General features: G+C 32.3%; 1 protein-coding gene across 4 annotated transcripts in view; it reads right to left on the bottom strand.

Moving 5' to 3' along the window:
• Window positions 1–13,078, bottom strand: part of LOC138173247 (WD repeat-containing protein 7) — a 494,247-nt gene that overhangs the window by 228,928 nt on the left and 252,241 nt on the right. The gene's annotated exons all lie outside the window — the stretch shown is intronic.

A 13,078-nucleotide genomic window follows, 5' to 3' on the forward strand; every position in this document is an offset into this window, starting at 1 on the left:
ACACACACACACACTGAGCAAAATCCAAAGACTTCTCCAATTCAAAACATTTAAAATAATAAATTTTATTCGAAACTTTAAATTTGTATTTTCAAAATTAGTTTCTCAAAAGTTTAATATATGATAGGTGAACACGTTTTTACTTGCGTATAAGAGTATGCCTCAAAGAAAAGGCACTAATTAGGCTATACGAAGTGTTCTAAAAGTCTTAGTGCAGTTTCAAACTATTGCAACTGCACTAAAGTTCCTGGTAAACTATATATAATAGGATCTGAATTTTTGAACACAAAGGGGCTTTAAAGATTATTGACTGTGGTCTTTGCATTTTACTGATGAAGAAGCTGAAACTTGGAAAAATGTTATGTGAGTAGAGAAAAAACCTAGAGAAATGTTATATGGATATGTTCCAAGGAGATTTTTTTCCCCAAATATGGATTGGATTGATGGCTGCTGAGGTCCCTTCCTGTTCTCAGAGTCTAATCCATTGATATGCCCAGAGGCTGGGAAAAGGATGCTACTTCCTTGCTCCAAAGTCAGTACAGTCTCTATGTCCTCTGACAATGACAAATGAAATAATGGAAGTAGACATTTCATAAATATTCAGAGCTAATGTAAAATAATATTAATTAAGATGATTGGTTTATGTAAGAAAATTAAGGAATTAGAGGGGAGAGCATGATAGAAAACATGTCTATGAAGGTAAAAGGAGGCAGAAAACAAAGCAATATTGTAATTGGCATATATATAACAGAGACCACCAGCCCTCATCGGTTTTGACTGCATGCCTCTGACACTGTTGACCACACTCTTCGCTCTGATATTCTCTTCTCTGGGTTTTCAAGATATTGTTCTTCCCTGCTTCTCCTCCTACCCATCAGACCCCTTTTTTCTTATCTCCCTTGCTGGATCTTCATATACATCATATACATCATATCCACCTCTTCTTTTCTCTCTGTATACACTATTTCACTTGGTTAACTTCTCAGGTCCCATGGATTCAACTACTATCTCTATACAGATGATTCTCTGATCAACTTAATTGTAAACTGGAGTGACTGAGAAGAATGGAAGTGCCCTCCACAGAAATAAGGAAGTTAAGATAATGGATGGATTTAGAGGGAATAAGTTCTGTTTTAGATGTATGTATTGACATGCCAATGGGGTATCAAAATGAGAGATTATGTAAGATCAGGTAAGAAGTGTCAAAGGAAGAGATTTAACCCAAAATCTTGGACTTTAGTCCAATTGCTCTTTCCATGATGTCTCACATACTGTCTTACAGAGATGACTGCTGAACCATGGAAGCTAATGAGATCACTACAACACAGAATGAAGCAAAAGAAGTGAGTCAAAAACAGAGTCTTTGGATGTATGCACATACAACATAGAATGGTAAAACACAAATGGTAATCTTGCAAAGAATACCAAGAACTGGTCAGCAAGTTAGAATGAAAATCTAGAGAGAAAAACATGAGAAAAATTTAAAGAGAAGAGAATATTAAGGGAATGAAGTGGTGTGTAGTGTCAAATACTAAAGAGAAGTCAAGAAGGACGATAACTTTCCAAAGGCCTTTGGATTTAATACAGAGGTCATCATTTGCCATAGTGAAAGCAGTTTCAGTTAATCCCTGGGGACTGGAACCACACTGTAAGAGGCTGAGAAGTGAGAAAGCAGAGGCAATTAGTGTAGTTTTGGGTGTGACTATGATATAGGAAGTTGGCTTAAGGGACTCATACAAGCAAATGATCTAAGAAAAAAAGATGAATGAACAACAACACAAAGCGTGTATTAAACATCTCTGAAGTGCCGGTCATTAATACAAGGGATATGCTAGGAATAAAACTACAAAAATGAGACAGGCCCTGTGCACTACACTGCCATGTCCTTTCCAAAGTAAGCAGTAGAAAAGGAGGTGTGGGCAGGGGCAGAGGGAAATAGAACAGCAGGACATACTAGGAGAATGGATGTAAAGCATGATCCTGGTTTGACTAGATATAGTGCATTAAAAGCTTTTCTTTGGGGGGGGGGGGGGCTTTGGGAAGGGGAGTTCCTAGACCTGAATATCACTGGTATGGGGATACCACAAGGAAACACCCCCTCCTACGTGCAGTTTGGCCATTTTCTTATAACATGATTTGAGAGAACTGCCTAGGACATAGAGAGGTTGTGTCTTGTCCATGGTCACACAGCACACATAAGTCAGAACTGATTTATTATTGAATTGAGATTTCCCTTTCTGCCAAGCTGACCCCCCATCCCAAGGCACTGTTGCTTCCTTAATACACAAAAGCAATCCAAATCTTATGCTCACTAAAAGAACTTTAAGAGTATAGTCATTTTTATACTCTGACTAGGATTTGTTGACAAGAGTACCAGAAGTTAGAGAGCTGCTTTTGATCAAAACTTATTATTTGCTAACTTGGCTGATTTGCTTAATCAGCTATACAAACTAAATTCCAATGGAAACAGTAGATGTCAACCTTAGATGACTTGAACTTAGAATCTAATCCCTTAGTTCTATTTCATATGTCTGAGTTTCAGTGAGGATAATGAATTCAAAAGTCACAATGAAAGGCAAGAAATAAATGAGAGAAGCCTCCTTTAAACCTCTATGACTAAAGGAAGGGAAAGTTCTGTACTGTAGAAAACTAGGTGGCTTAACAAGAAACTAGTCATTTTTTTACTTGATTCAATGACATTTGTTGTGCATTGGAAATGTAATTTTAAAAGTCTAAATGTTAATTTCAAAAGGTTTCATATAAATTTGAAAAAAAATTAGGAAATTCTATCAGCTTTAGTTATTATTGACTCCACTACAGTACAGACAGAGAAGAAATATAGTATTAGCTCCATCGCAGTACATACAGATAAGGGAATAAAATTGCTTTGAAAAATATTTAAATTCCTTCAAAAAGAATTTTAAACAAATATTAAGCATTTTAATACTTACTAAAACATGTATAAGTTTATATGATAATACATAACTTATATAGTAATGTCTATACACATCATAATAATAAGCAGGCTATTTTGCTTATGTTGCTACAGTGCTAAAATATTTTTTCAATTTATAAATTCTAAGATCAAGATAAACATTACTGCATTAAATATAATTTCTGGTGAAAAGCCAAAAGGAAAATGCTTTAAAAGAAGTTCTTAAAATTACATTATAAAATAACATTTATTTGTTAATAATGTAACATGTATATTTACTTTTATTGAAGAATTTTCTATTCTTTTGTAATTACTAAAAAGAAAATACTACTAAAAAAGTATTAGCATGTGCGTAAGGGGAGGGATTCACATTCCCAATCCATATAGTACTAACTATGGTAGCTGTGATGGTCATATGGCAACTAAAGAAAAAAAAAACTAAAAGCTTAACCATGCTAAGGAAAAAAAAAATCAATAATCACTGCCTCCCTGGGAAGAAGGATGAAAATGGACCTTAACATCAGACGAAGTGATATTTACCAGTCTGATCATCTATATCACAGTGCATATACTTAATAATAGTTCTCTATCTATACATGAATGCACACAGGGAGTAAGAGCTCTCTTTATCTACATCTACATACATAGTGAGAATATTTTACTCTTTCCATAGTATCCTGGCTCCCTCCCCCAGTCCCAGCAAGAAGCATGCTCCATAACAATAGTTCAAAGGAAAGCTCTAGTCGGCAGTTGCACTGATTGTTCTGTCAGCTGACCTCTGCAGAAGGGAATTGCTAACCATGGCCATGCTCCTTAGCTGACAAATGAATGATCGCAGCTCCATCTATTTTCACTATGGCTGCCTCTAGCCCAGGTGCTCAGACAGAGAGCCCGGTGTGACATCTTAGATCAAGATGAATTGGCACAAACTCCTGATCCAAGATTGTTTTATACCATTTAATTTAGTTTCTTCCCCTGCTTGGATGAGCACAGCTCTAGTTATGGATTTCTATTCTAATGTACTGAAGCAGGCACTGAAAGAAGCCAATGAAGCAGATGCTGGAGCAAGGGACTGCAGGGATACTGATCAATAGGCAAGGCATTGACCCCAGCAGTTCAGCCTCTGCAATGGTCACTGTTTAAACACACACACATACACACACACACACACACATACACACACACACCCTTCCAGTAGGAAATTAAACAACAAGGACACTTGGTGAACTTTTTTCCCCTTATTCGGTTTCCTTTTGTTTCAGTATAAAATCATGTATTAACTCTCTACACATCCAGAAATTAGGAATTTTAAGTGGTTTTAATAACATCCTTTAAAATACAATCAGTTTAGACATTTTACCCCTAGCTTAACAGGAAGAATGATTGGTACCTTCTAAGCAGTGAGAATATGAAATTTAAATTCCTTCAAAATTTTTGAAGTGATTTCATAATTATGATAGCAAAGACACATATATATGTATGTATATGTACATACACATAAATTATCTATTACACTTATATGGGAGATTGCCCTAATGATCATAATATTAACTTCTTTATGTTCCAGCTATGTGATATGTAATTTTTTATCAGTACGCAGGTCTGACAATGTAAGGACTCCTTATTCAAGGAAAGGAATTTCATGGCCAAAAAAGGACAGAAAAAAAAAAGGTGTTGACTGTTTGATCAGCAACTCTATATATGCAGCAAACATGTCAGACCTTATTCTAACAATGGTCCAGCTTCTCTGTTTCTTGGGTTCCTCTCAATGAAAATAATGGAAATAATACAATTAATTGCAATGACTTCCCATAAGTAAACTGACAGCTAAATGGGAGATTGTGAAATTTTAAAAATGAAATAACATCTATAAAAGTAGTCTTCACTACAGTTTCATTTGTCTCATGAAAATCTGGTATTTTCTCAGAGCAACAAGCCTCCATTTAATCATGCTAAAGGGTGACACAGAGATTCATTTTCTTGACAGGACGGTTGATCACCCTATCACAGTAAGAAAATTAATATCCTCCAATAGCCCTATGTGGAAAACAGAAGCTACACTGCACTTCTCAAAAAAGTAAATGTATATGTTTTAAGTTGCAAACAGAAGAAATTTCTGGATTACATACAAATGAAAAGTCAGATTTCTTCATTCTTGAGATAGAGGGAACAAAATGTGAAGCTTTGATGCTCTATCAAATTAACTGCTATACATATTTTCCTTTCCCCAAAAGTATACTAGCTGTAATTTAGTATAATTGTCTTGACAGCCACAGTAACAGGAATAAACACTTTGCTTACTGCTTAAATAGAACATAGGTAAAATATTTGAGAAGTTTAAGCTATTTAAGGAGCTGTGAGATATTGATTACTTCATTTAAAAAGCAGTCAGAGAGTGCAACCATGAGGTCAAGATAAATTTAACAGTTTGGAGCACTTTACTAAATAACTCTAAAGATCATGTTAATTGGCTTTGCACCGTTCCAAGGCAAAATTAATTTTATCCTAGCTTAAAATAAAAGGATTAAAAGACATATTAAGTTCTTCAGGTTTAACTAGAACAGGAATCAATGGATTTGAATTAAGGCTAAAGGCAGTTTTATGAGAGATGGACTACCAGCAGATACTTTATACTTGCTATTAGGCATTTATTGATGGTACTCTGTTATTGTATTAGGTATTAAAATCCTGGAGAAGTAGACACCAAGCCAATTTACTACCACTGGAATAACCTGTATGAACAGGCATTATTTCTAGTTCCCAAAACTCAGCTATTTTTATTTTGCTTTCTTTATATGTTTGGATTTATACAGATATTTTTCACATCTCCTTTATGTTTTAATTTCTTAAATGCTGGTCAAAGATTATAAGAATATTTAACAACTGCTTTGGCTTAAACTTACTTTTAATTATGACTTTCTCCAAAAGAATAAGTATGTAATTAAAATAGCTTGAAGGAGAAAAAAAATTCTGATATTTTAGCATATAATTTTTAAGTCAAACATTTCTAACACATGAAAGAGTCATAATGACAATGTTAACAATTTCTCAGTTGACTTAAAGTAAAATTACATGATATTTAGAAGATACTAAAACATCTTGCTGAATCAAGAGAATACAGGGTCTTTTAATTTTCATTTCATTTACAAGTTAAATAACAAGTTTAAGAATGTCATTAATTAAGAAATCATAACTGGGTTAACTAGTAAGAAATGCCAGTGGGAAAATACAAAATAGAATATAATGCACATAAAGAAACAAATATTAAAACATATTAATAATTACTGAAATTTGTTATAATTTATGTGAGTAGATGAAAAATAAGTCAAAAAATCAGGGACCATTTTGCAGAAATGACAATTGCATTTTACAAAAATAATAACAACAAAAAATAATATTTGTAATCACTCTAGAAAATATGATTAAATATATAGAGATGGACAGAATTTTAATTTATAAAATGGAAGGAATATTATTAGGGATTCTTAATAATAAAATAGTAAAAGGAAGTTTAATTTATTAGGTCTATTGGGTAGAATTAGAAAAATTAAGTTTCGTTAAGGATGGCAAGCATAAAGAGAATATAAATAAAAATTATGTCAGAGAAATAATTTTAAAATTACTATTCTGCATGCTGTGCATGCAGTAAGAATAGTCTTGGCAACAAATGTGGCCCAAAGCTCTTCCAATGTTGTTAGTCAATAATAGTACAAAAGAATTCTCCCTGTTACAGATTCTGTATCTGATCAGTATTATATTCTTCCTAATTTCTTCTCCTCTCTATTCTTCGGTTCTAAACTTCGAAGGCCCTATCAAACACAATGGGGGGTGGGAGGTGGGGTTGAGGGGTCTATAGAAAGTATAAAAAAGAGAAAATCTTAAAGAGAATAAAAGAACAATATTAGATGCAATTTTAGAAAAATAAAGACTGAGAAAGAAACTTGTCTAAGATAACAAAAAAGAGCTTTTACTAAATTCCTGGGCAAAGGAGATATAAAGAGAATGAAACTGATCTGTACAAATAATATTTTCAAAATTGATAGCTCCTCTAATTAAACTTCAAATGAGTTGCAACTGTGCTATACTACCACATAACAAAGTATACCCCAACATCTAATGGATTATTAATAATTTATTTATAAAATACAATGTAAGTAATTATATTAAACCAATTGAATTGAAATATTTCATATCAAGATACAGAAAATACTAAAATATTTAATTTGCAAATTTCAAAATATCCTCTCCAAATCAAATGTAGTCACATTTTTTTCTTTTAAAAGTTGTAAACAAAAAATACCAAGATTCTAATTTTTTTCATATAATTACCATTAATAAATGAAATAAATATGTTAAAGGAGAAAAATAAAGAAAATTTTCATCACTCTCTTATTTTTCAAACCCATTGCAGAAATTAAAAGGTTGCCATTTAAATTATAAAGGCAAGTTAACGAAAACCTCAAAATGGTGAATATTTTGGCAGTAAAGTACTACACAATGCTAGTTAAACCTCCCTGTCTCTTAGCTAGCCTCATCTTATTTCAGTTACTAACTAAAACCCCAAATCCCTCGAAAATGTGTTGGTTAAAAATAGGAACCAGAGAAAAATCTGACTGGGTCATCCTAGGTTGAGAGAGAACTCAAGCCAGATACTATTCTGATAACAAAATCATAGTTAGTTCTAATGCATATAAGAATGCATAATAAATTTATCTTCTTTTCCAAAGTATTTTACCACGAATATTCTATGCCATTCCACTTTATTAAGCAGTGACATTGGGGAGCTGCATGTAAATTTTGGCAATTTAACTCAACCAATATTTATTAAGTGTTTACCATGTGGAGGTACACTGCTTTGCACTGGAATGTAGAAAAGTGTAGCAGTTATTTGGTTTAAAGAACATCTTTATGAAGGCTAAGTTAGCTTGCACACTTGAAAATCACTATTTCTATGCTTATCTAATGTGAGCTACAATTTATGCTGGAGAAATTACAAAAAATTCTGATTTCCTGGGATTTCCTCTATATATTTTTAGGAGAAATAGGAATTTTTTAATAGGAAAAAAAGTCTATGGAAGTGCATATATAAGTATTTATGTATTCATTTTACAAACATTCATAATACTACCTAAAAAGCACATTTTCAGAATTCCCTCAGCCTCCTCTCATATGTTGTCTTCTTCTTTTAAGAAAAAGACAATCTGGAGTTTCTCCCATTATATGAAAAATATATACATAGCTACTTTAAGAGACATCTATCATACATAGTACTGGTTTCTTCCTACAAACTGACTGAACAAATTGAACTTAATCCCTAAGTTTATCAAGCTTTACCTCTTTTTTTTTTTCCCAACATCCCTTTAAGGGGTTCCATTCATTTGAATGCATGCATGGCAGCCCCCTACTGGAATACAGCAGTTCTGCATACATCTTATTTCTATTTAGTAAGCTGCTGCTGGTTTCTCAGTTGGACTCTTTTAAAATAATACATATCGTAGTTCCAAGTATATGTGAGGAAAAAATACTAAATTCAATTCAAAGGATGTTAAAAAAATGAAATATGTTTGAAATATGGAATAATTTTTCCTTCAAAAACTGATCAGCACCATTAAGATATTTGATAATTAATAGTTATAAATTTTAAGTTTTGATTCATTTATGTTTTTTCAGGTAATCCATGTTAGGATTCCTTTTTTCTTCATACATAACCTATGCTATTCTATGAATTTTTCAAAAATTTCCCCTGTGATTAGATTCTTGAACATTCAGTAAAAGTAAATTTTATTCAAAATTTAATATAAAAATGTCTGTTACTGTTAAAATAAATTTTTTATTGGAAACATAAAAGTTTTACTACAAATGTCACAAATCTCTTATGCAACATGGCTTTTTTCAAAATGAAGATTTAATTCCAACTGTTATATTGGATGGATAGTTCCAGTTTTTAAAACTATAAAAATTATAACACTAATATGAACATCATTAACTCTCCCTTAAGTAAACTGGAAAAATGTTTTAATAATAAAAATATTTTAATGATCTTTGAAAAAATATTGCAAAGGTGAAAACATCAGAAATCAGTGAAAATCTTCTCTCACCATTGCTGAATTGGTAAACACCCTTTCACAAAGGGATAATCCTCACAGCTATAATGATACATATTTGCAAATTCTGGGCATACACAAGCTTTGTGTATTTTTTAACCATTAAACATAATATCTGATTGTTAGCATAGAAACCTCTGAGGATTCCACATCAGTGTATTAATAGAAGAGAACTAAGTAAGTTGGTTTACATGTGATGATTTGTGTTTATAAAATGATTTAGCATGTACTGGGATTATCTAAGAAGGATTTCCACCTAGGTCATTATCTCTGTGAACTCAGGGCTATAACAAGGTCAGAATGAGAGGGAACACTGCTTCAGTGGAGCTCAGAAGAGTTATTAAGTACATCTGCTCATTTATAAAATAAGTTTATTTCCACCAAGAAATGTAATTTGGACATAACCTTAACTAACAAAAGCCTACAAAACCACTTTTTAAGCAAAATTTCAAGCTTTGCTAAGAATGATTTTTAAAAATCTAGAGGGTTTTCAGCTTTCCTTTTCTCTAGCTGAAAATTTGTTAGCAAAATATTGTTTACAACTGAAAAGGACTCAGTAAGTTTCTCTGTCCCTATTTTCCCAGATTCCTTCTTCCTGCTCCCCTCACAAAAAAGGACTGGAAAAATGAAGACATTTTTTATGGTCAATCACAAATTGCTAAATGAAAACTAATCAGTTCAAGAAAAAAGAATGGATTGGGGAAATGACACTCTCTAAGAACTAATGGCTGGTTTTATAGCAGTGTGATCACCTAGTAAATACTTGATTATTCAAAATATAATTAGCCAATGTGTGGATTATCCAAACCCACAGTTTCTTTCCTGTCCATCCAACTACTCACCTGTTGAATATTTCATTGTTAATTGCCACCTGTGCAAGAAGATAGATAGACGGGATACGAAATGAAGGTATCAATTATTCTAGCAGCTCTGACAAAAGCTTTGGAGGATCGTAAAGTTAAAATAAATAGTTTAAGAACAAAATGTTTATTGAATTTCTGATGTCACATAAACGGGCTTAAATCCAGGTCATGATTAGCCTAGATAAAGTCTGGTCCTTTTTAGGGAGTCTTTATACATTATAAAGGAAGGGATGGGAGTATTATAGAAAGTACAACCCAGGAGAACTAAGTAGTTGCTAACTGCTTACACAGACTTCTTTAAAAGTCTGAGCAGGTTTTCTAAAGTAGTGGAGGGGGCAAGAGTGGGAAGAGCAGAAGGATCAAAGCTAAGTATGACCAAAGATATTAACGAATGCTTATAGACCTTGGAGAGTTCTTTTTTGTTGTTGATTGTAAAGTAAAATAATTTAAGGATAAAAAGTGCTCTCAACAATAAAATGCTGTCAATATGTTAAGTGTATTTCCATGGTCAATCATTCTCAGACTGCAGAAAAACAATACTCACATATGAAAAATTTCAGTCAAAGTAATGAGACAGGATCTGGGTAGAAACATACAATTTTTTTCCTGACAATTTTAATTTTTGATGGAATATATTCTATGATTAACTTGGTAAAATTTTATCTTTACTAAAATTTAAAGATTACTTATAGATTATAGATTTTAATAATATTTTCTGAGTGGCTTATAGAAAATTGCTTTAAAGTCATGAGATAAATGAACTCATGGAGAGTTTCTGAAGTTTCAAAGCACTTTATAGAAAGTGTGCTTCTCTTGAACTTTGAGGGAGGAGACAGGAGGAGAATCAAGATTTAGTGTACATAGCAACATACTCAGTTTTACAAATACCAATGATAAGTGATAAAAAGTTGGATTCAGTGTTAATAAATACCTAATATTTGGGGTTGGGTACAAGTCAAATAACTAGTTTGGATGACTTTTTCACATAATTGTTTTCTTAAGACATAAGATCAATTTACAAGTTATGTAGATGAAGTCTCAAAGGTTATCTCTCATGATCATTTCAACATTTCCATAACACACATAATACTACAGGATAACTCTTATAATACTTAATATTAAGATAGTTTTATCTGATGTTTTATCCAACAATTTTATGGAATAGAATGTTGGTTTATTAATGAAAAGGATGAGACAGTTTGCAGAAGAAATCTTAGGGAAATATAAAATGTATGTCTTCACAAGAACTGAAAGAAAAATACTAAGGAAACATTCCTCAGTGCAAAATTATTGAGTCCAAAAAGGTCACAATTTCATCATTGCTGAAAATACAAAAATCATAATTGTCAAGAATAGACTCTAACACATACATTAAAAATTTCTGAAATATCTTGGAAAAAAATACAAGTAAATTGGAGTGAAGTTCTCAAAAATAATTATACATGTTAAGGAAATAAATGACATCCTTAACTTGAGAAAATCCACATATGTGCAAGGTTAAGGTTGCAGATGTAAATATCTAACCAGTAAAGTATTTTAAAGCCATCGTGAAGTCTATAGAAATATAGTGTCCCATTCATTGTGTGGATCTTATTAATGTTAACTAATGCCTCCCTTTCCCCCTATTTCTAGCCTCTATTTGCCCATCACATCACCAGTATCTACTGAGAGCAATCACTATTAAAATCCCCATAAAAATAAAGAGTACCACAAAAATAAATGAAAAGGAAAAAAGAAATTACAGAGAAAGTATAACTATCTTGTAGTTATATAAGGTAGTGCAGTAGATAGAGTACTTGGCTGGGGATTAAAAAGACTCATTTTCAAGAGTTCAAATCTAGCCTCAAACACTTACTAGCTGTGTGATGCTGGGCAATTCACTTAACTCTGCCTCAATTTCCTCATCTGTAAAATGAATTGGAAAAGGAAATGGCAAACCACTCCAGTATCTCTGCCAAGAAAACAGCCCCCCAAAAGGGACACAGTCAGACATGATTGATGTAACTAAACAAAATCTTGTAGAAACTCCAAAATACTTAATTATTTCTATAAATTTATTTAAACATTGAAATTGAGAGCACTCTTATTGGAGTCGATTAGAGAGGATATGATCACTTGTCAGTGATACTGTAAGAGTTTCTCATTCAGGTATAGTTTGGCCTAAATGTTTTCTGAGGTCCTTTCCAAATCTGTGATTCCATAATCATTTAGCTTAGTCATTTCAGTTCATCATAGTTAAGCTCAGTGAAACATGAGGAAATTGGGGCTCAGAAATATGACGTTATGAATTTAAAACCAGATAACTAGTCAGTATCTAAGACAGATCTAGAACCTGAATCTCCTGGCTCACAATTCTCTTCACTATTCAGAGGCTCTTGGCTTGGGATAAAGGAATTAAAACAAAAAACACAACCTGATAATTATGTCTGTATAATTAGTATCTTTTGTAATCTTATGCATTCTACTTTAGGAATATAAAAGTTACTCCAAGAAGGGTTCCATAGGGTTTGCCAAAGACTGCCAAAGGCTCCATGACATAAAAATTGTTAAGAATCTTTGCACTATACCACTCTACCTCAATGTCTCATTTTTTAAATTGTTAAGCTTTAAAAAGACAAGTCAGAACTATTATCACTACAATTTAGCATTTACCAACTTTTTCATCCTTTTCTTTTAAGGTTATCATTTCAAAAGAAGTTAAAGCCAGCAAAGTCTCTAACTGTGCCACAGTATACAAAAGAGTATGCTTTTAGTTATGATATCAAATAATGTGCATTTGTTTTGTCTAGGAAATCAAATGAAAATGATGACAAATATATATATATATATTCTATAATGAATTATTTTTTCAAAATGCCTAGATGAAATCAGATAATTTTTTCCATATACTTTTCATAAATATATAAAACACTAAAACTATAACAGGGTGGATACAGTACTGATCACAAAAATGCCAATCAATGAGAGGGTATTAAGATTATATATTATTCAACAGGTTCATAAAATCACTATGATCAAAAGTAGAGACAACCACACATAGAAAAAAAGAAACTTAGTTTTACCAATAACAGAGAAAATTAGCAAACATAAAAAAATCTACCCCACCTCAATTTAGAGACGAAAATATAGGATCAAGGTAACAGTCTAATTCTTACATTTAATTCTGTTAACCCACA

This window comes from Petaurus breviceps, unplaced genomic scaffold, assembly GCF_028583685.1.
Source record: "Petaurus breviceps papuanus isolate PSGF00001 unplaced genomic scaffold, PetGlider_PUasm1.0 129, whole genome shotgun sequence".
NCBI lineage: Eukaryota > Metazoa > Chordata > Mammalia > Diprotodontia > Petauridae > Petaurus > Petaurus breviceps.